The sequence below is a fragment of the Lepisosteus platostomus genome, chromosome 5, assembly GCF_059453375.1.
Source record: "Lepisosteus platostomus isolate fLepPlt1 chromosome 5, fLepPlt1.hap1, whole genome shotgun sequence".
NCBI classification, from domain to species: Eukaryota; Metazoa; Chordata; class Actinopteri; order Semionotiformes; family Lepisosteidae; genus Lepisosteus; species Lepisosteus platostomus.
The window spans coordinates 57,754,297-57,777,159 of NC_142615.1; the positions used below are offsets into that span (position 1 = coordinate 57,754,297).

The 22,863-nt window shown below is 40.8% G+C and overlaps 4 non-coding genes across 4 annotated transcripts; 3 read left to right on the forward strand and 1 right to left on the reverse strand.

The window, feature by feature from the left end:
- The first annotated feature begins 224 nt into the window (after positions 1-224).
- Positions 225-297, forward strand: trnak-uuu (transfer RNA lysine (anticodon UUU)). Its single transcript has one exon. It is a non-coding gene; the product is annotated as a tRNA-Lys (tRNA).
- An 8,092-nt stretch (positions 298-8,389) lies between these two features.
- On the forward strand, positions 8,390-8,483 carry trnai-uau (transfer RNA isoleucine (anticodon UAU)). The gene is made up of 2 exons: positions 8,390-8,427; positions 8,448-8,483. It is a non-coding gene; the product is annotated as a tRNA-Ile (tRNA).
- Positions 8,484-17,609: 9,126 nt separating this feature from the next.
- trnar-ucu (transfer RNA arginine (anticodon UCU)) lies at positions 17,610-17,702 on the forward strand. The gene is made up of 2 exons: positions 17,610-17,646; positions 17,667-17,702. It is a non-coding gene; the product is annotated as a tRNA-Arg (tRNA).
- A 4,118-nt stretch (positions 17,703-21,820) lies between these two features.
- trnam-cau (transfer RNA methionine (anticodon CAU)) lies at positions 21,821-21,892 on the reverse strand. The gene has a single exon. It is a non-coding gene; the product is annotated as a tRNA-Met (tRNA).
- Positions 21,893-22,863: the final 971 nt, after the last annotated feature.

The window sequence follows — 22,863 nt, forward strand, 5'->3', positions numbered from 1 at the left end:
TTTGTTTTCTTTTTAATGTTGTTGATTAAAAGATTTTATTAAATGTGAAAAAAATCTGAATGTGAAAAAAGGTCAAAATGCTATTGAAAAAAATCAGTAATGTGAGGAAAGATGGACTGTGGGAGCCCCTTAACTACCCATGTCATGCTGTATTTCTCACTCATTCTACTGGGAATGGTACACGTGACTTGCGAGGATCCCGACAGTGTTGACTTTCGTTCAGAGCCCGGATAGCTCAGTCGGTAGAGCATCAGACTTTTAATCTGAGGGCCCAGGGTTCAAGTCCCTGTTCGGGCGGATGTGCTGTTCTTAAGTCTATTGTGAATGTCATTCTAAATAGTCTTTTATCTTTCACTCTTCTAGCTGTACTGTGGTTATTTTAAATGTCCATTACTTGTATTTACAGTAGTGTATTTAGTGTTTCATTTCACAAACCGAAAATGTTCAAGTAGATCTTGTCACTCTACTCCACATCATTATCTAAATTAAATCACAGTAGAGTACAGGACACGCAGTGAGAGGCTCACACAGTGAGTACTCTTGAATACGACAAGAGGAAAGGCACACTGCACATCTGCAGAACATCACGTCCGAGTTTACAGTGACAGCAGAGGTTGGAAGCGAAGTAGTTTTTTATTACTCGCTCGCTGAACGATCTCTCAAGAAACCTCGGTTGAGATTTAACGGGTGTCTAATAATCACGTTCAAAAAGGTGACGATGTTTTTTTTTTTAACTAGCCTTAATGGCATCGTGGTGTGAGTAGATCTTAAAGCAGCTGCAGACAGAGTACCCGTAATGGCAACACGTTTCTGCTTTGAGTTCGGCTTTTCTTATTTCTTCTGCAGAACCAGTGGTATCGGAATATACTGATCCGCATAAGAAGCGCTTTCGGGTTCTGATCATTTTTATTGAGCGCTGCTCTAAACTTTACATTTGCTCGGGCTAGTTTTCCCCATGAAAAAAAGACATATCCCTAATTACATGATTTCACTTTTTTTCTTATCAACGAGTAGAAAGAAATAAAATATATACTTCATTATAAGTACCACAGGCAAGATGCCGTTGCGTTCAGGTCGCAGTTACCCCTGGAGACGTTTGTTAAAATCTCACTTCTAATAAAGAGGTCTTTCTCGTTAGAGTAGGATCGATAGAAGCCTTAAGCGGGGGAAAAAATCACAACTTCTCGCATTTCACGTGTTTAATGTTAACTGTCTCAGTGGTTGCTTTGGTGATTGATGGCTCTTCTCCCTCGCAGGGTGACGGCAAACGTCTTCAGGGAGGGAGTCTCCCACGCACGGCTTGTCTTTATCAAGAGCTGAGACAACAGAAACAGACTTCCACCTGACATTAATTACTTCTTGAGCGTTTATGACCGTCTTTAAAAGTTGAGAGCAGGTGAAAAAGTCTTTGGAAATGAGGAAATGACTGCCGACAGTAAACAGAGCTGACGCTCAGCTGCAGACAAGCGCTCCTCGTTAGTACAGTATAGTGCTGAGTACCCCCGCTTGTTGCGCGGGAGACTGGGGTACGTTTCTGTGACAGGGCGCTGGTTTAATTTTTTAACAACCTGACTTCACTTAAAAAGTGTGTACTGTGTACTACGTTTCGGACTAGTTAGTGCGGTAGAACATGGAGATCATCTCCAGCTTTGAGCTCAACTGCAACAAGAAGTCATGCTAAATGTAGTTTAGTGAGTAGACATCGCGAGACAACAGAACGAGAGTAGAAAGCAGGAATATAAGGTGTAAGGGCATGATCTGTGTAGTTAACAAAATAGTTAAAATAATATTAAAACGTCTCTTTATTAAGATACACAACATTTATGGCGACGAGAGATGAGTGCTTGACGGACTCAAAGCGAGCAGAACACTGCAGTTCTCTTGCTGGTAGAAACGAACTTTTGAATTTTCTGACTGTTCGTTTAGCTTGCCCATTGGAAGATATGGCAGCCGCGCCGAGAAGCTTTGCTTATGCCCGGCTTTTTTCACCGCTTCTACTGAACCTCGTAGCTCCGGATTTGTATACGGAATACAAGATATGGATGGAGTCGTACAGATTTTTTTTAAATAGCCGGTGGATCTACAGAAGCTCAGGATGCCGTGAGACGTGCTACATTACTGCACTGTATCGGGGCTCCCGTGCAGCGGATTTTCGCCAATCTCCCTGGAGAAAAAGGTACATATGAACAGACTGTAGCTGCCTTAGACGCTTACTTTACACCGCGGAGAAATGTGGTTTTGGAACGGCATAAATTTAGGCAGAGAACTTAGTCTCAGGACGAATCTGTTGATGCTTTTGTGACTGCACTAAGAGAATTGGCTAAATCTTGTGACTTTGGAGTATTGGAAACTGACATGTTAAGAGATCAACTTGTGGAAAAATGTGCACATAAGAGACTATAAATTGCTGCAGGAGGAAGGGCTGACTCTTACAGTCGCTAGAATTCATGAAGCAGCTCAAGCAGAATCAAGAATGCTTTCTGACCACAGTGACAAAGTGACACTGAACGGGGCGCTCGCTCAAACTTTACAAACAAAAGCCGAGCAGCAGGACACAGTCATGCTAGAGAAATAGAAGAACAGGGGACGGCTGACATTACATGTTACAGGTGCGGACTAACAACGCACAAAGCAGATGAATGCGGAGCGTGAACAGCAAAATGTCTACACTGCAAGAAAACAGGACATTGTGCACATGTCTGCAGAACATCACGTCCGAGTTTAAGGACAAGTATACCTTTTATTGTTGTTGCTGCATCCAGGCGATGTAAACCAGATTCAGAAAAAAATAATTTGAACAACCTTATTCCCATGCTTACTCAAAGGCGCGTTGGCCAAGTGGTAAGGCGTTGGCCTCGTAAACTGAAGAGCGTGGGTTCAAGCCCCACCTGTGCCTGTTTCATTTGTCACCACTTTCCTTTAGTTTCAAAGTCTTAAAAAAACTTGCAATGTAGGGATCTCAATAGTAAGAGAGCATAACTGTCGCCAGTGATTAGTATTCGTGCATATCCTGCCTTGTTTTTTAGTCGACAAAGCTTATCTCTCTTCACACCCATCTTCTGAATGATCACCTCAGCATTGGGAAGGAACGTGCGCTTGGTACAGCCCCAGACTCCATGGTCTGATCACAAACAGATCTGGTGAGCTGTCAGTCCAGGTTGGAAGTAACGTTCGAAAGCACTAAAAATCTGACTTAGAAACAAGAAGACCATGTTTTTTTATACGAGTAAACGATAAAATAATATACTGCCTGCAAGACTATGTCAAGTTCAAGTTCAAATTCAAGTTAAAAGTTCAAGTTTATTGTCATTATACTCATACGCAGGTATATGGAATAACGAAATGGTATTTAGCTAGCTCTCGGACATAAGTAGTACAAAGAAAAAAACACAACAACAATACAATTGTATAACAAAAGAAAGAGACAACAGCCGATGTGCAAAAAACAACAACAGGCAGTGTGCAAAACAACAAAAAGGTAACAGGTTATGTGCAAAAACATGCATCAAAAGAATGAAATAAAGGGATAGAAATGATGGGGAGTGAGCTTTTGACATGTATGGTAGAGGTAGATTTTCAATGTGTGTTTGGGTTTTTGGTAAGAAAGAAGGCACTGTGAGGCTCAGATCATAGGTGAGAGGTGAGGTGAGAGTGAGAGAGGCTGGGAGTTTGATAGTTTGATAGTGCGGGGGTAAAAACTGTTTCTGAGTCTGGTAGTCCGGACCCGAATGCTCTGGTACCGTTTTCCATGTCATGCTAAACGCCATAAATTGTGTTTGTCCAGTCATATCAATCGTTCTAAAGTTACGGAAAATCGGATGCGACTGGTACAATCAGCACACATTTTTCAGGATAGCCAAGCGGTTTAAAACAGCAAATTCACAGCTTCATGTCTTTTAAGCTTTGTGTTTCGCTCTCCAAATAGAGGCACGGGTTCAAATCCCACTCCCGACAGTCAGACGTTTTACCCTGACTTTTTTATCTCTTTACACTGTTTCAGTGTTGTTGTGCTCGCTCACAATCACAGTACGAGGAAAATGGAGAAACTGCTTAGCAAAAACATAACGGACAGAAAAAAGCTTCGTAAACACGTGAATGTGATTAGCAGCAGTAAGGTATGCATTCAAATGTTTAAGGCTGATTTAAAAAAGCAGCAGAAGAAAGGTGCAGCACAATGCAACACAATTTGTGAGAATTCGCGGGTTTTTATGCTGCTTGGACTTCTTTCAAGCCTATGAGGTGACCCCCGTTTTATTTTCATTTTCAAACTTCAGAACCGAAAAACAAAGAGGTTTCATGTGTGACAGCATTCCGTTGCAAATACCGTTTCCACGATGTATTCAGCGATGGGAATGAAATATTTTAGTGCTGGCTCTGCTTTAAAAAAAACACTATTGTTCCAACCCCCAAAAAGACAAAAGTGGCATGCCTGAATAATTACCGCCCAGTAGCATTAACATCTGTGGTGATAAAATGCCTGGAGAAGCTGGTGTTGTCACACATCAACTCCTCCATCACAGAGTCCCTGGACCCCCTGCAGTTCGCCTACCAGAGCAACAGATCAGTGGATGATGCTGTCTCCCTGGCTCTGCATACAGCCTTGGAACACCTGGACACTAAGAACTCGTATGTGAGAATGCTGTTTTTGGACTACAGTGCAGCATTCAATTCCATCATACCCAGTCAACTGGTGACAAAGCTCAGGGGATTAGGTCTGTGCAACTCTGTCTGCAACTGGCTGCTGGACTTTCTTATCGAGAGATCACAGGTGGTGCGGATAGGCAATAAAACATCAACACCACTCACCCTGAGCACTGGAACCCCACAAGGCTGCTGTCTGAGTCCAAGGTTGTACTCCCTATTTACTCACGACTGCACAGCAAGACACAGCAACAACCACATCATTAAGTTTGCCGATGACACCACTATAATAGGACTGATCAGTGATGATGACGAGTCCACTTACAGGGATGAAGTTGTACAGCTGCTTCGGTGGTGTCATAGCAATAACCTGGACTTGAACATAAAGAAAACGAAAGAGCTAATAGTGGACTTTCGGAGACACAGGCCACACACTCACAGCCCACTCAGTATTGATGGAACGGAAGTGGAAACAGTTACCAGCTTTAGGTTTTTGGGAATTCACATCTCTAAAGATTTAACCTGGACTGTGAACACTGACTCTATCATGAAGAAGGCTCAGCAGCTCCTTTATTTCTTGAGGTGCCTCAAGCGATGGGGGATGCCAATACATGTGTTGGTGAACTTCTACCGCTGCACTATCGAGAGCGTCCTCACCAACGGGATCACCGTGTGGTATGGCAACACCTCTTCGCGAGAAAGAAAGGCACTGCAGAGAATGGCCCAGAAGATCATCGGCTGCGGTCTCACCAAGATTAAACAGCTCTATGAGGACCGCTGCCGTGGTAGAATTCTGGCCATCACAGAGGACAGTCACCACCCCGGGCATGAGCTCTTCACCCCACTGCCCTCAGGCAAGAGATATAAGAGCATACGGACACTTACCACTAGATTCTTCAATAGCTTTTATCCACAAGCAGTGAGACTGGCGAACACATTTAGCCATCCCCCTCGGACCACACCTACACCATCACCATCTACCTCATTTTAATTTATTTATTGTACGTCTCCAGTCATTGTTTACACGTCTGTATTGTTTATATTCAAACTGTCTGCATGTTTACTTGCACATTGTCTATTGTTTGTTTGTACATTGTCTTGATGCACTGTTTGCACTTTGTTTTGTTTTTTTTACACTTGTTTTACAATCGAGAGACTTTCTGTAAGTAAGAATTCCATTGTACCAGCACCGGTTACATATGGCAATAAAGTTCAAGTCAAGTCAAATGCGAGGAATTTCAGAAAAATCTGGAAAAGCAACGCTTGCAGTAAATTACAAATTTAAAGCGTGTAGTCAGCATGAACAGAACAATGCAATGCTCTGGAAAATATGATCTGAAGCTGCAATTACTCTTTTATCTCGGGCAGTTCATTCCGATACGATGTTTCCGCAGAATAAATGAAATGCCGAACTCCAAACATGTTCTTGCCATTATTATTACTCCTGCTACTGTAGTTTTAAGCTTTAATCAGTGGGTATGTAATGTTGTAAAGGGGCTGGACTACTTTGTTCCGTCAAAATTCCATTATGTGAATTTATGCTTTTTTAATATAAGCATTAACAATACAATGCATGCTCAAAAACCGTTACTTATTAGCTTAAGAAGCGGCAGTGTTTTGACAAAGTGCAGTATTCAAACAGTAAATGCTGAAGTGTTTAATACTTGATTGAGAGCAGATCTCCCTCGATTTAGACAAACTTTTGTTCGGCCGATGATTTCAGATCAAAATCTGAATCAAGTGGAAAGAAAGCTGAATTACGCTGGGTACTGGGTATCACTGTTACACCATCAGGTCATGCTAGGAGGATTTGGGGGATCAAACTGACACAGAGGGACCCAATGTGGGGACTGAACCCACAGTTCTGAGATTAAGAGATTCATGCTCTATCAACTGCACCTATAACTCTTGTGCTACAGCAGTAATGTTTCTGGGTGTGGATGAACATGACATAATAGGCTGACAGCAGGAACACGTGGCCCACAGGCAGTGACAGTATCGCTATCACATTTGGCTGCAGTATATTGTGTTGAGAGCAGCAATAACTTTCCTGCAGAGATGGGAGTGCCTTTCATACAGCTCTTTCAATCGGACAGAGTAACAGGAACCGACCTAAAGTTTCGGCTGTGGATCCATCTCCGCATGGGGGAAAGAGACAGTAAAATAGCAATGAAGAAACAGAAAGAATTGTGCTCGCTGCAAAGTAGGAAAGAGGTGGTCAGATACATAAAACAGCTTGGTGATAATTTGCAGCGACAGTTTTATGTTATTTAGTACACGGATTTCTCTTCATGTTCCTTAAGATGTGTAATTTGTATGTTGGTTGTATGAGAACAGTTTCTTCTCAAGTCCTGTCAATTGACAGTGGAGAGCTAGCTGGTGCACATCTTCAAGAAGACTCTCTTTAAGGCAATTACAAGTTTCTCAAACAAATCTGTGTCATATTTTTAAAATAATTTAGCTAATGAGCAATGAGAGTATAAATTAATTCTCCCAATCTCCATACAAAGATAAAACTCCATGTGTGAGTCTAAGTTTCTTTGAGGCTACTGATGTACGTCATTATTGGACATTCCCAGTGATATTGACTAAGGAGCTCAATTTTTACATGTTGTAGTTCAACATGTGCAAAACATTCGTATCCCCTGCAAATATCGGCAAGGTCAGTGATATTCTCAACAATGCGTGACATTGCAATTCGTGCCATAATTTTTCCCAATGTATTCTGACATGCCAAGATCAGAGGGTCATATTTAAAAAACTGGTGCATTAAAATTGTTTGTACTTCAGGATTTTGATAGTCTGTTACATTGTCTTTCACACATCAGTGTCAGAACTGTGAGACATTTTCATAATCAGGGGGGAGGCCGTAGAAATAAGCAGAAAGTGCAATCACTTTTTCCCAGTGTAAGTCCGTGTTATGGTGAGTTTTTAAAATTGGTTTGCGATTTTCTGAAATATATTCCATACAAAAATATAGTTTGGACAGTCGCTATTTGGATATTCCCTTTCAGTGAAGATGTCTACAGTTTTCCAGCCGGATTAGTACTGATCGAAGAGAGCCATCTACAGGCGAAAGGCGACATAACATCACAGCAGCAGCATTTAAGGTGGAACGAAAAACACGCATAAGAAGCTGGCGAATAAGAAGCCAACTTCAGCCTCGTAGCAGACCCTGGGAGGCACGCTCAAAATAATCATCTTTCCCAGTACTTCAGAGTCTTATTTAGATCGCTTCACTGCAATTTTATTTGATTGATTGGAGATGTGAAGCCATCGAGCCTGAACTGCGCTTCACATTGAAATTGAAGCCATTTCTCATGTTCTCTCAGTGTCGAGGAAGCAATTGAGTGTAAAGGAGGCGACTTGAAAATGAAACGTGTAATCACCTTACAGAGGGTCTTCACGACGGGGTGCGTCAGCTAGTTCTCCATTATTGTCAATTTACTGGACTTCTGAAGAAACCTATCTACAACGAAAATACAAACTGCACAGTTCAAGGCACATGAAGAGAAATCAGTGTGCCGATTGACTCAAAAATGTCGCTACAAACAATCTACCAGGCTGATTTACTTGTCCGACCACCTCCCTCCGTCCCCCTTTGCTGTTAGCACAATTCTTTCAGTTTCTTTTCTTGTATTCTCCTTGCTATTTCAGTGTTCCCCATGTATAGATGGATCCACAACCGAAACCGTTTTCACCCTGTGTTTCTGCACCGTCAGTCTGTATGAGGAGCACACTTTGTACAGCTCCAGTGGCGCAATCGGTCAGCGCGCGGTACTTATACAGCAGTGCACAGCGAAGTTATGCCAAGGTTGTGAGTTCGAGCCTCACCTGGAGCAGTGTCTTTAGCTACTGAAAGCAACTGTCAAGTTTAGATATTATTAGGTATCTGATGGAGATAAATTAACATCAAACGAAGAAGTAAAGGTTTACTTCGAGTCACAATCAAATAAGGCTCCACAGCTGAAACATTGTGTTTCCTTCTCTTTTCAGCATGGAATAAACCTTGACTTTTTCCTTTGAAGCCCATGCATTCTGACGCAGCTCCCTACTTAAATTACCATCAGCTGTGTACCTCCAGCTGACCTGTACACAAATATATGAGAGAGGTCTACTGAGACGAGAGGAGCACTGAAGACTTGAAAAAGCTCTCGAATTAGACTCTGTGTTTTTGTTGTTCCCTAGATTTGTTTTTAATGTTCTTTTTCTTTTGAAGTTGTTGCATTTGTTTTTTTTTTGTAGTTGTTAGACTACTACAGGGATTTACCTGGGTTCCTGGAAGACTTCTTGTTTTGTGTTTGTTGTGTTTTCGGGTTAAAATTGTTTTTTTTCTATTTATAGGACCCCACGCATTACTATGGGAGTAGATAACTTTAGTTCTTACATTGTACCTGAAATTACCACATAAACTACTACTCTGTTTCCCTTTTTTTAAAAGGCACAAGTGAAGTTTGTTTTTCCTTGCTGCTGATTGGTAGCTACAATGGGTCAATTGCAATAAACCCTTATACAATAAACTCCACTGAAATTTGTCAGCAGCTCTGTACTAAACCTGTTCTCAATTGCAACAAACCTAAAATAACAGCTGCTGCCCGTTAGATGTTACTGCATTAGGAGTCTAGCTTAAACCACCTCTTCATAGGTTTTAAGCTACTCAGTAGCAGACTAAGCAGAACAATCGATCACATTAGAACTGTCTTGAATGTAATGGAAATAATGTACTCATTAAGTAACAAGCTTATGCACCACTTGCTTGAAAATTATTATTATATTTAACTAAAATTGCTTTCCAGACACCACAAATATTCACAATGAATGTTATCATTACACGTATTTACTAATAAAAGTGTTATTTATTAATTATTATGTATATCTTCCATGTATATTTTTATTAGTAGCTGTATTACAAGTAATGCATATACAGTCTTTATTATAGTTAGTTTTCAGTTATCCTGGGGAGGGAAGAGAATGGAAATTAAGGAAATAAAAATTTAAAGGGCTTTTAAGTCTTCAATGTGTTCTGTCATAGCTGTGTGTTGTCACATCTGGGTGTTAGTTTAGTATATTTGTTGTATTATTTATTGTGATTTAACACTCCACTTGTGTTTCTCAGGAGAAAGCAGTAAGATTTTGTTTTATTTGAGGGTACAGAAAATTGTATTGTACGCCCAAATGTAAGGTTACGTTAAGAAAACATTGTTGTTACCTTTTGCAACGTTATTTATTTAAGACGGTTCTTCAGAATAGTGTCCCTTACGTATCTGTGACTGTGGTCCAACAATAACGGTGCTGAAATAGCCGGAATGTGTGGGAAGAAGATGGAGATGGAACAGGAGGCTTATTCAGTCGATAGAAAGGTTGTGTAGGACTGAACACACTACGGTTATGGTACTGGGTTTAAAGCATTACGATCCTACAGTCTCCTGATCCGTAATCAGATGCGTTATCCAATGTACCACTGGCCCTTGTACCGCATTCCTCAAGTGCACCACTGTGAGCTTGCGCCGCTACAATAATACATCGCCCCAGTCCAAATTTTCTAAAATTAAATGAACACTTCCATTAAATTTAATGTAGAAGGATGTTGCTTTCCATAATGATAAACTGTGTGGCAAGACAGGCACCACTGAGACTCAACCCCAGGATCTCCTGTTTACTAGGCAGGCACTCTAACCAACTAAGCCACAGCATTCTCACATCCTAGTGTTAATTCTGCATCAGCAGGGTCAGCTTGTCAGCACGCCTGTCTCCATTTGGTGGTTTGAGCTGACGTTGCCATGACGTTGCCATTAAATGCGACCGAGAATACTCCAACCGGCGCGCCGCTATGCCTGCCGTCGGAGAACTAAGCCATGGCACTGGCATCAGATATCCCTTTTACAGCCACTTGGACACAGCTCAATTGCTCTGAGACACCTGCATTCAGTGTGCGCTGAGCCTGCTCGCTGAGCAAGTGACGAGAAATGGCTTATGTCCAAGGAGTTCAATATGCTTTTTATGTTCAATGGGGTGTCCACTACAGCTAACACTGAAGCGCAGCACAGGCTCTGTGGTTTGACATCTCACAAGGTAAATGTTGAAATTGTAGGTGGAAGAGGAAAATTACCCTTGAGTATGGGGAAAGAGGCAACTCATGTCCGGAGGGGGCTGAAGTGTGTATGGAGGTGGCCAAGTGGTTAAGGCAATCTCCTCTTAATACATGATACTCTGCACAAGTAGGTTTGAACCCCATTCTCCTCGAGGAAGGGCTTTGACACATTTTGACCTTTTTAAACTTGGTGTGCTTTCGTTTTGTTTCTTCGCTCCTGTATTACAGCAGTAATATTTCTATAGGTGTATTATCATGGTAGGCTGACAGCAGGAACACGTGGCCCACAAGCAGTGACAATATCAGAGGTGTCTGCAGTGTGTTGGTTTGTAAGCAACGATAAAATAACTTGACATGGAAGCAGGTGTGCCTGCATTAATACAGCTCCATCGAGAGGAAAAAGTAACACAAGAACCGACATAAATTCAACAGCACGTTTCTGCAGCTGAAAACAGAACATACTCCACGTGATGATTGAGCTCACAACCTCGGTATAACTCCACTATAAAAGCACCACAACCTGACCAATTGCGCTACTGGAGCAGCACAGCACAGTAGCACATTTTCCTCAGTGTACTCAAACAGTGCTTCTTCCCTAGCCTACCAGCTTCAAGACTTTTTTAAATTGATCAAAGATTCATTGGAAAAGGTTTGTTGATGGGTCAGGTGGGAATCACACCCAGATTCACTGCTTGCAAGGCAGCTATGTTCATCATTATACCCAGGACTGGCGCCAGGGGAATGATCTGTAGGGGGGGGGGGTCTGAAATCCTGAGGGGGGTAGTGATATTTCGGTTTAAATGGAGCCATTGCAACCATCCAAGTGAATTCTCGCAAGCATGCCACTGATTAGTATTTCATGTTAGAAGATAACGACAAGCAATCTGGTATTTAGTGATGAAGAACAGTTCCACGTTCATCAGAACTCACGTGATTATTTTTGCCTGGAGCATCAACCATATGTGTTCATTTTTGCAACAACATCAACGGTAACGAGGTTCTGAATCATTAAGAAATCATTGTAAAACCAACAGAAAGTAGAAACTTCTATAACTACAGTCCTAGTTATATAACGATTGTACGTAAAAGGATAAACTACTGCAAGGCATTGGTCCACCTGAGCAAATAAGGTCATAATAATGTTGACACCCCAAAACATAGACACTATGTAACGTGCTGTTCCTGGACAGATAGCCCTCCTGCACATTAAACAGTCTGATGTAGTAACTGTGAATTCGGGGTTAGTGTAGTTATCTGACCATTGACAATTTATCCAAAACTGAGGGGGGTGGGACTGTTCAGTTGAGGGGGCGATTTTGGCATGCCAGTAACATTTTGACAAAACGTCCAAGAGTTACGAAAACACTTACTTTGTGTATAAAGTACATTGTGTACACACTGTAAGTTCAGAACGCGAGAAATACTGCTCAATATGGGATCCTGTCCAGGAATATCAGGGCTGTAAGGGGGTCAGATCTATAGATGTAGTAAACACATTAGTGGAGACAGTGTGTCTGCCCTCTGTGTGAGAGCCAGACAGGAAAAATAATCTGTGGTCTGGGAAGAAGAGACCCTCGTTGGAAGAGCGGTGCTTCTCACAGGAGAGAATGAAAAAAAATATTTTTCTCCTTGGGGGAATTAAAAGCACTTATGGGGAGTGGTGTGATGGTAGTGCATCTGATACCACATCAAAAGGTTGTGTGTTCAAATCATGTTGAGATCGGATGATGTATGTTCAGGTTCAGCTGGTGCCGAACCCAGGAATTAGACCATGCCGTTTGGTTTTATCTGTACACCACATAGATAATCTAAATGAAATAACAGAGCAGTACAGGACACGCATTCAGGAAATTACACAGCAAGTCATTTTGAACATGACAAGAGAAAAGGCACACTGCACATCCGTGAAACATCACGTCCGACTTTAGAGACAGTTACATCACAGAATGGAAGTTTCAGGCCCCTTTTTCATTACAGGTTCAAACTAACCTGAAAGTTACAGAGTTTTAGGTCACTTTTGTATTAAAATGTGTCTGAAGCCTATAAATATAATTTGCCCTTTTTTAAATTGTGGATGAAATCCAATCCCATGTACCAAGACCTTACAGTATATTCATGTTAATTAAAATGACTAATGCTATTGGACATTAGCTGGTGCTTTTTGTAACGATTTGCTATTTCATGCTGGAAAGAAGGAAACCTGACCAACGTTTGCTTTCAGGTGCGGTTCATTCACATAATGGACTTCTATTTCTGAGTAGCCTGATTTAAAAACACACGAACCCGGTAGAAGTCGAACCTCCAATCTCATGATGCAAAATCAGACGCGTTATCCATGAAACCACTGGCCAATCATGTAACTGAATTGCACCATGGTGAGTTCAGTACTGCAACTAGTAATTACTAGTAATAGTAATAATCCCATCCTAAATTTCTAAGTGAGAAACGTGTTTTCTACATTTTTATCAGTTTTAAAATATCATCTCTTTAATACAGACAAAGGGTTTGTGTTTCACTTTGAAATTCTGATTGATTTAGAATTCAAAGAAAAAGATGCTTTCTTCAACAACGCAGTGCAATTATGACATCTTTCACTCTACTTCTCTCTTGTAGTAAAGCAGACCTTGCAGTGTGAGCATTTACTCTAGTAAATTAGGTCATGTATCATGTTAAATCACTTCTTCAAAACAAAACATTCCTGGTGCACGTTTTCTCCATGAAAAAAATACATTTTTCCCTTACATGATTTCTCTTTTTTTTTCCATCAGAGTACAGAAAGAAGAAAAAAGGGAAAAGCAGTGTCGCAAAAAAACTCCATCGCCCTTGGGAGATGTCAAGCTCATCGGATATGAAAAGTGCCCAATAAAAGCAATTTCTTTTCATTTATCTTAGCGTCAGGGCTGCTATTGTGTGTAGAGGAGGCAACTTGCTCAGCCAGCAGACTCACCGCTTACTGAATACAGGTATGTTTTGAGTGTCATGCTGATCGTCTTATAAATGCAAAAGAAACTTTTAAAGCTGATAAAGTTTTCCATTGTAATTTGCATGTAGCTACAACGTCCCTGGAAGAGAGATTTTATCAGTTGCATGTAATCAGTATTTTTTACTTTTTGTTTAGTACTGGAAATATATTTTTTTTTAATTTTTCTAAAGAAGATCTCAAGAAGTATTGCCAGGACCTTCCTTAAGCATTCAATAGCGATATTAATGGATCAGAAATGTAAGGTAAATTGGTGATCTGAGCCAAAATAGTCCTTACACGCCTCCTGGAACAGTGTTCATATTCATAGCAAGTTATATTCTTTTTCAACCCCAAACGTTGCTATTGCATTAAGCTTTGTGTGACCATTAGAGGTTTCGGTAGCTTCTGGAGAGCGCACTTTTCCAAACTGAAACCTATAAGAACATTATTCAAGACGCACCATGTCCCAGAATCATTCATCGGGACTAGGATTAATATCAATGGAAAGTACTTCAAAATAAAAGATTTAACTGAAATATTAAAAGAGTAGGAAAGCATTTAAAGTAGAAAAAAATCAGTTCAGATGATATTTAATTTTTTGAGAAATGGGCACATACATCAGCTCAGTGAGCAGTGCGAGGTGCTCTTCTGGAGATGATGTTAAATTAGTTAAAATCATGTGATAGTTAAAAAAGCTTAATACTTAGTTAAACAGCCAGCACAAATGGTTGCGTTTGTGATTATGTCACTTCTCTACTACAGCAGCGTCGGTAAAAGACCCTCTGAAAGCAGTAAGGCTCTGCACAGCTGAATTCGTTGCTATTTGGAGAAATCCACAAACTCGTGTTTTTCATGTGCTTTAAAAGACAGCCATACTCACCGACAAAATAAAGACACTGCTGCTGATTTTTTCCGAAGCACAGTTGACCTTTCTGAGCCAATTGATGAAGCTCACCCAATGAATACTATAGCAGAAGGTGGAGGAAAGTGCAACTTTGTAACTATCACAACCACAGGAACAACTGCAAGAAGTAGAATCAATTTCCCATCGAATGGTGGTGTTGTCTGAGGTACGCGATGTGAGCGTGTGCAGAGAATCCCACAATCTCTTCAAAACTTGGACAAAGTATTTCTGATGGAGCGCTGTGCGCAAAGATTGAATAAGCTTTGCTCCTGCCGATGATTCTGCGTGAAAAAGCACAGCATTCAAGTTTCACAGACAAATGCACCATGCCTACTGTAGCGGCGAGGCTTATTAATAAGAAAGAATTAAGTGTTCTGAGCCTTCCCAAATGAGGCCCCATTTCTGTGTTCATCTCTGTGGTGCAGCCACAGAGAAACTATTCATGCAGGCTGATTTAAGGTTCCTGATAAGGACAGCTCCCAAAGGGGATGCACTTAGCTAAGCCTGGCTATCATGATCAATGGTCATCCATTGGTGCCTATCTGTCTAGGGAGTGCCAGTTGGACATCTGGACTGCATTCCTAAGTGTCAGGAGTAAGTGACTCATATTTCACCTTGATCAACCAATCAGGGGCTGGTAGGGCCGAGTAACCCACGTGGGACTCTGATGCCCATGGAACTTTCAGCCAATCAACGAGCTGAAGTTCCTCCAGGTAAAAACAGGCAACACAGAGAGCCTGAGAGATTCAGTAAGATTCAGGGAGATTCAGTAAGATTCTGGAGAGGATTCTGTGGACTGTTCTAAAGGGAATTCAAAGGAGAATTCCAGGGCAGGACGGCCCAGGAGCAGAAGGCTCCCAAGGGCAGGACATTCTCGCAGCGTGCCTCCTGACCATCCTGAGACTCAGCTCGGACAACCACGGAACGGCCAGTGTGTCCGAGTGCCAGAACTTTCCTTTGTTCTAAGAGTCTAGAGTGGAGGTTGCCAGAGAGTAACCAGCAGCAGGCCTCGTGAACAGGTCGGAACTGTGGACAGCTGAATCACTATTCAGAACTAGCTCTTCATCAGGAACTAACCGGTCCTCTTCCTGACTTTCTGGGACCCACAGTCATCTTTTCTCCTGTGCACAAACTTTGCTAGTTAAAGCCAACAGTGAGCATCAGCAGTGCACCGTCACAAGCCGCACAGCACAGCCTGGCACCGAGCCAGAGAGCGCGGATTGGACAGCAACAGCCTGCAACTGTTTGTTTGTGCCCGCAGGAGATCTGAATCCCCAGAAATTGGATGAGTATTCAACTTCACTGCATTACAGCTCGAGAATTCCATTGTTATCCAAACCAGTTGATATCAATTTAATTCCTAAGAGTTATGTACTTGTTTTGAGTATCTAATGTAGAAGTTGTAACCAAGTTCACTTTACGAAACGGTCTTAATGAATGATATACTGAACGTATGTCCTCTTGATATGTGTAACACTTTGTAACTGATTGAATATATATCTTTTGTATTCTGATAACCCTCTCGATAAGATCTGTTAGGTTTACATGCATATTCTATGTATTAATAAATGTATCCTCGTGTATTAGCACCTGTGTGTGTGCGTTGTTTGAGTTATGTCGCATGGTTGGACTCTAAAGCCATCAAAAGAATCAACTTTGTGATTTACTGCTACAATAAATAATTGTCTCAGTAAATGCCCAAACCCTACAGAACTGGTGCCTTCAGAGAGCCACTACAGTTACATATTTGGCGTCCCTGAACGGCCAGTTTTTCTTACACTACAGAACCAATTTTAAAAACAATTGCGGCACACTACGATTCACACTGACTCAAAAGTGATCACGGCAGATGTTGTTCCCTGCATAATGCTGAAGGGACCAAAGAGCATTGCTGTTGGGAACACAAAATGAGGTTTTTTTATGCCTTGATGTTAAGCTGACAAAGACTATCTTGAAACACCTAGTTCAGTCTCTCGACAGACTGCCAAGCAAAGCTTTTACCCATTGACGTCGCAATAGAAGGAAGGTCTTAACCCACCAACACTTAGCAGTGGCAAGATTCAAACCTAACCCAGCGAAGAAAATGGAGCACAAACCCAGCACTTAGACCACCCAGCCACACTCCTTACACCTTACTCTCTTGAGAACGTCGGGTGGGTTCAGCTCTTGTTGTGCGACGCGTGGAAATGACTGCATCTTCATTTTCCGAGATGTTTCCTATCACATCTTTGTCAGCTCTGAATAAAGTGCTTCTTTGGAGCAGGCTTCAGACCTTTTATTTTATTTATAAAGGAGGGCCATTCAGAAACATGTAATTCCTGTTTTAGAAATGCTTTGGGCGGTGTGTTTTATATAATGCACAAACAGTATTCTGATTGTATACTGTAGACCTGTGTAGCAATCATACTGGACGTGACTGGGATTCTGAAATGTTTCTTGAAAAGGTATTCAGGGCTGCTTGAATCTATAATAAAAAAGTGACCCGAAACTTCCAACCTTCCAATCACTGATGTCGCTCTCCCTAAACCTGTACGGGATGTTTTGCTGATGTGCAGTGTGCCTTTACTCCTGTATTAAAAACGACCTCTGTTGTTGGGCGGAGTTGAAGGAGAACTTACTGCACAGAAAAAGTACATAACGATAAAATATTTCTGCGCGTGAAACACATCAATCGTTCAGCATTTCTAAAATGTTTAATTGAATTGACAAAGAAATCCTCTCCTTAAACTTCGAAAAGGATTATCTGTTGAGCCAGCAGGCGTAACACTGCAGTTGCCCGTTTCTCACAGGTGGTTGAAGTTGTGGATAACATTTAGCAGGTTTGGCACCATGGCTTAGCTGGTTAAGACGCCTCACTAAAAACCAGGAGACCCTGGGTGTGAATCCCAGCGGTATCTATTCGTAGACAACAGGCCACTCATTGTCAATATTTATGGAGCTTAATTTAAAGACAACGGGAGAAGCATGAGTTACAGCTTTCTGTAGCTGTTTTATATAGCGATGTATCGGTTGGCTCTGTGGCGCAATGGAGAGCGCATTGGACTTCTAGGCTTTGATAGAATGAAGTCATTCAAAGGTTGTGGGTTCGAGTCCCACCAGAGTCATGTATCATTTTGATTCAACCTTTCAAAATCCTCTAGGGATCAGTGTTGATCAAGTCAAATAAAGGACTTCTTAAGAGTCCACAGTTGAAAATGAACCAGCAGCCACAAGAAAGAAATTAGCACTGGACTGTGATCACATTACTCCTGTCCTGGACTCCTTGCACTGGCTTCCTGTCAACTTCAAAATCCTCATGCTTACCTATAAGGCTCTCCATGGCTTGACACCACAGTACCTGTCTGGGTTATCGCCCTACTCCCCACCTCACAACCTTCGCTCTTCTAATTCTGGTCTCCTATCTGTCCCCCAGTCCATCTACACTCTATGGGTGACAGGGCCTTCTCCTGTTTTGTACCAAAGCTCTGGATCTTTATTCCCAAGGATATCAGAGAGTCACCTTCTCTAAACTCCTTCAAATCCAGACTCAAAACCCTCTTCTTTAGAAGAGCCTTTAATGAACTATTCTTTACCCCTCTGTTCCTACTGTATTTAATACCACCATCTATTGTCTCCTCTAACTGTGTATTCTCATCCTGCTTATCTTGTGTATTTTTTAACTTTATTGGTTTCATTCTGTAAAGCACTTTGAAAAGCCACCTTTAAAGGCACTATATAATGTATAGATTATTATTATTAATAATAATAATGAACAGCGCATTTAACACTGAGCACATGCGGTCCTTCTTTGCAAAGGATTGCAAAAGCTGGGAATTAGCCTTTCACTCGTGTTGTTGAAGACCGTATCCTGGCTTTGTTGCAGGAAATGTCTGGATGCCATCACCGGATCAAGGAGAGGATCAGGGTTTTGGGAAGTCTTTTTGATGCCTGACACTGTGTGTTTCCTGGTTGTAACGGGTGTCATTCTGGACCTAAACAACAGAGAACACCGTTGAAATAGCTGAACTGCCTAGCGGACACTTTGTCGCCTTCTTCTGACCTGTATTTAATGCGATTCTCTGAAAACTTGGCACGTTATATCTGTGCTACCTTTATGGAGGGCACACTCATAAGAATCATAGATTCGATCACAAGCATCTAAAAATGAGCCTGAGAAAATGACATCACGCTATGAGGCTGAATGGCACAAATTCTCCTGTTACTTCTGCAGCAAATGTGTGTTTTTTGCTTCTTATTTGGCAGCAGTGGGATTCCAACTCACACCCCCAAAGAGACTAGAGCTTTAATCTAGCTCTAAATTAAAAACTAGGTGACTTGTAATGGCTGGTAGGAGAGGAAAGGTATAAATGCTTCTTTTTTGGACAAAGTCTTTATCTTTTTTTTCACCAGTTGTTTTGATCAAATTATTGTAACGCAGTGCCATATTAAGGTATAATATGTACATGAACGTCATGTCTGAGTCGATGATGGCAGCTGAGTATCGCTGGAGGACAGTTCATCATGAGTGGGTAAGCCTGCATAATGAGGGAGAAGAGATCGGCCTCTCTGATGCAGTGTCCAGTGACACTAACCTTCTGTCCTACTGTTCTCTGCTAATGTAGATGGTGAATGTTTATTTAGGTGAATGTAAGGTTTCATTCTTGTAAAATATTTCCGAGCACTTTTTTTGTTGCTGAAAATTAATCCTGAGCATTTGAATGAATTCCGATATTGTCACCTAATTCCATACATTGTTTCATCAAACTAGAACATTTAGAGGAGGTCAATTGCATTTATGAATTGCATAGTGATAGTATTTCTTTCCATTTAAATACTTCAGTCAAAAATGTAGAGAAGGTGCTCCTGTTTTCACCATTATAAGAACTGTGATGCACCAGTAATATTTACTCTCATAAAAGTATTGTAATTGTATTGTTCTGTTCTGTAACAATCTTGAGTGACACAAACCTTCTGTTTTACTGCACTACACTTCTCCAGAGGCCAGTTCAGCACACAAGGATCCTCAGTCAAACAAACACTGCAATCGCTTGATAAACGCTATTTCTCATCCTTTCTCTTAGTGTCGGTGCTACTATTGTATGCAAAGGAGGCGACTTGACAATGAAGAGAGTCTTCATGAAGGTGTGTGTCGGCAAGCTCTCCACTGTCAATTGACTGGGCTTGTGAAGAAATCAATCTCATTCAACAACCATACAAATTGCACAGCTTAAGGCACATGAAGCGAAATCTGTGAGCTGATTGACACAAAACAATGTCACTTCACATTATCTGCAAAGTTGTTTTGCTTGTCTGACCACCTCTTCCTACTTTACAGTGAGCACATATATTTCAGTTCCTTTCTCCCATGTGGAGATGTATCCACTGCCAAAACTGCTGTCTGATTATTTAAATTATCTGTAAAACTGTTACATGACTTCATCTAATTGTAAATTCATAAGACGGTCTGTGAGACATTTGTGAGAGTAGCTGAATCCCAGGGCTGGTATGGAATCACACACAGGCGGGTCTTCTGTGTGATCTGAGTCCCACTGCTCAGAGCTACAGACTGGTCAAATGGTCACTATTGTAGACACGACCATCGGACCATAGGCTACAAATAATCAATATACCGATCATAGTGTCACTACTGTTGTTTATTACATAAATACTGTATATAAATAATAAGATAATTCCACACTCATAAAACATTTATAAACATTTTGGGAGGCTGACATACAGTAAAGAAAGTAATACTGAAGAGTTTGGAAGTCCTGGAAAGCGTTAATAGATCCTTCTTGCTTTCGACCTGGAACAGAGCCCACAACTGCCAGATCAGTGACCCCTGAGCCCAGTTCACAGAGAGGAGAACCAGGAGCTCTTCTATGTCTCTAAGAGGGCTGGGAGGAAAGATAAAAGGGGGAAATGTGACATGAGTCCAGGCTGTTCTGTCTGATATTGTTCATGTAGCAGCACTGATTGTCTGAATATCTTCTGGTTCTGGATTGTGAGGATAGAGAGCAGTACGGAGTTGAGATCCTGTCTGAGTGTGAGTCTGAGCTGTGAATCTCACTGAGAAGAGAATAATGATTTTTTATTCTGCCTGAGAATTTTCCTGAGAATTTTTTTCTTTTACAAGTGGTGTTACATCCCCTTCAGATACTCTACACAGACTGCCAGAGAGAAGAGGATAGAGAGATGGACAGATAAGAGCACACACAGCAAGAGACACCGACGTCTTGATTTACTTTGAAGCAAGTGTTAATTTCTTTTCTGGAACAAGTTGTTTCTGAACTTCAAGAAATTCATACAACTTCTGAAAGATAAAATACAAATCTTGCTTCTCAGGACAGAAGAAATGCTTCCAAAAAATGCCAGTGATTTTTTCTCCTTTTAACGAAAAGTGGAGAAAAACAACAGCAGTGCAACTCCGTCGGCTTGATTTAGCTTAATACAAGTATTCACTTCCTTTTCTGTAGATTACAGCCTGCGAAAGATGAAATGAACTTCTTGGTTACTCTTAGTCAGTGCAGAAGAAATACTGCCAGCTGGCAGGAAAATGACAGTATTTTATTTTCTTTAACTACAAACATGTGAGTTGTGAAAAGCAACGGGAATGTGTCCCTGTGCAGCTGTTAAACAAAGGGCTGGTGGGTCAAACGTACTCAGGGACGTGCTTCAGATTGTGATGATGTAAACAAAATCTCCGCTAAAAATTGAAGGGATTTCTTCGCAAACCCTCTTGAATGTGGCAGGAAATCTTTGTGTTTTACTCGTGTGCAACTACAACAAGTAAACAAATAAGTACCTAAGTCAATGTCCAAGAAAACCATCTTCACGTGTGGAATTTTTCTTTAACTGGCTGTTGGGAGAATTCATTTATACACCCGTTGTATCCTTAGCAAAAATATTTTAAAATTAGAACACAGATTTGTTGGAGAACTTGACAATCCTTGACAATCATTATTAAATGAGCATTATACAAATGTGCGTTGATATTTTTAATATGTACCTTAATTGTAATATATATATATACATAATTGCTTTGATATGGATGTTCATTTGAAGGAATTGAGGAAACTATGAAGGATCGCAGAACAACCAAAGATACATTTGGGCATCTGCTATTGGTAAAGATGAAAGAGTACCTTAAGTGTGAAGCTTTCATACACACGAGAGAAAAAAACAGTTTTAATGCACTTCATTAAACTGATGGTATGCTTATCAATCGTGCATAAAGTGTACATAGCAGAGGATGGTTTCGATCCATCGACCTCTGGGTTATGGGCCCAGCACGCTTCCGCTGCGCCACTCTGCTGACAGCTGTTATAATGTGATTCAACACAACTGCTCTATCTTTGCTTTCTAAAAGTGCGCCCGAGATGAAAAGTCTAAACGGTAAACGCAGACGTCACTTTGAGCACTTGGTCTTTTATAGCACAAATCATCACCCGCTGCTCTACATGGGCGTGTCTTCAATATCGTTGAGAACCAAACCTTCTGCTTTCCGAGGCAACTGATTCTTTCGTCGTTAATTCCCAAATCTTCAATGAGAATCAGTGAAACGAAAATCAAACACATGTACACACTCGCGTCCTAACCTGAAAGAAAAATCTACACCCACTTTATAATACTGAAAATGATTCAGGAAGTACAGCAAAGTTCTAAAACCAGCGAATGCATCTGTATACAGTACATAAAATGTCAATTTTTCAAAAGTAAAATCTTCAGCTTTGAAAGATTACCATCCATATATTTTCGTTTTTCTCTTTTTTTACATAACACGCTTTCGAGAAACAAACTGTCTTTTAATTAAGGTTTCATTAGAAAATGTGTATCTTGGTTTGCCAAGTTAAAATCGGCACATCCCAGTGGGCAAAAGATGTAGAATATACGACTATTGAACGCATACCAGACGTGTAACTGTGCTCCGTAACTGGTCTAGAATGAAATTGATTATATGTTTATTATACATAAATGGTTGTAGTTCTATTATACGGATAAATTTAGAAGACTACTATACATATATAGTTAAAGGTCTATTATACATCAAAGAAAGATTTTTATAGGTGTAGAAACTAGTAAATAAAGCCAATGATTTATTTTAGAAATTTATTCTTAAAATATACAACTATTCACACCTGAAAAATATGTAGTTCAAATTATACATTATATACAATATTGTAATCAACAAATGTCTAACCATCATAAAAAACACAACTAGTAAACTTCAGTTACAAATTCTAGTAACATGGCAATATATATATATAGTAATGACAAACACAAACT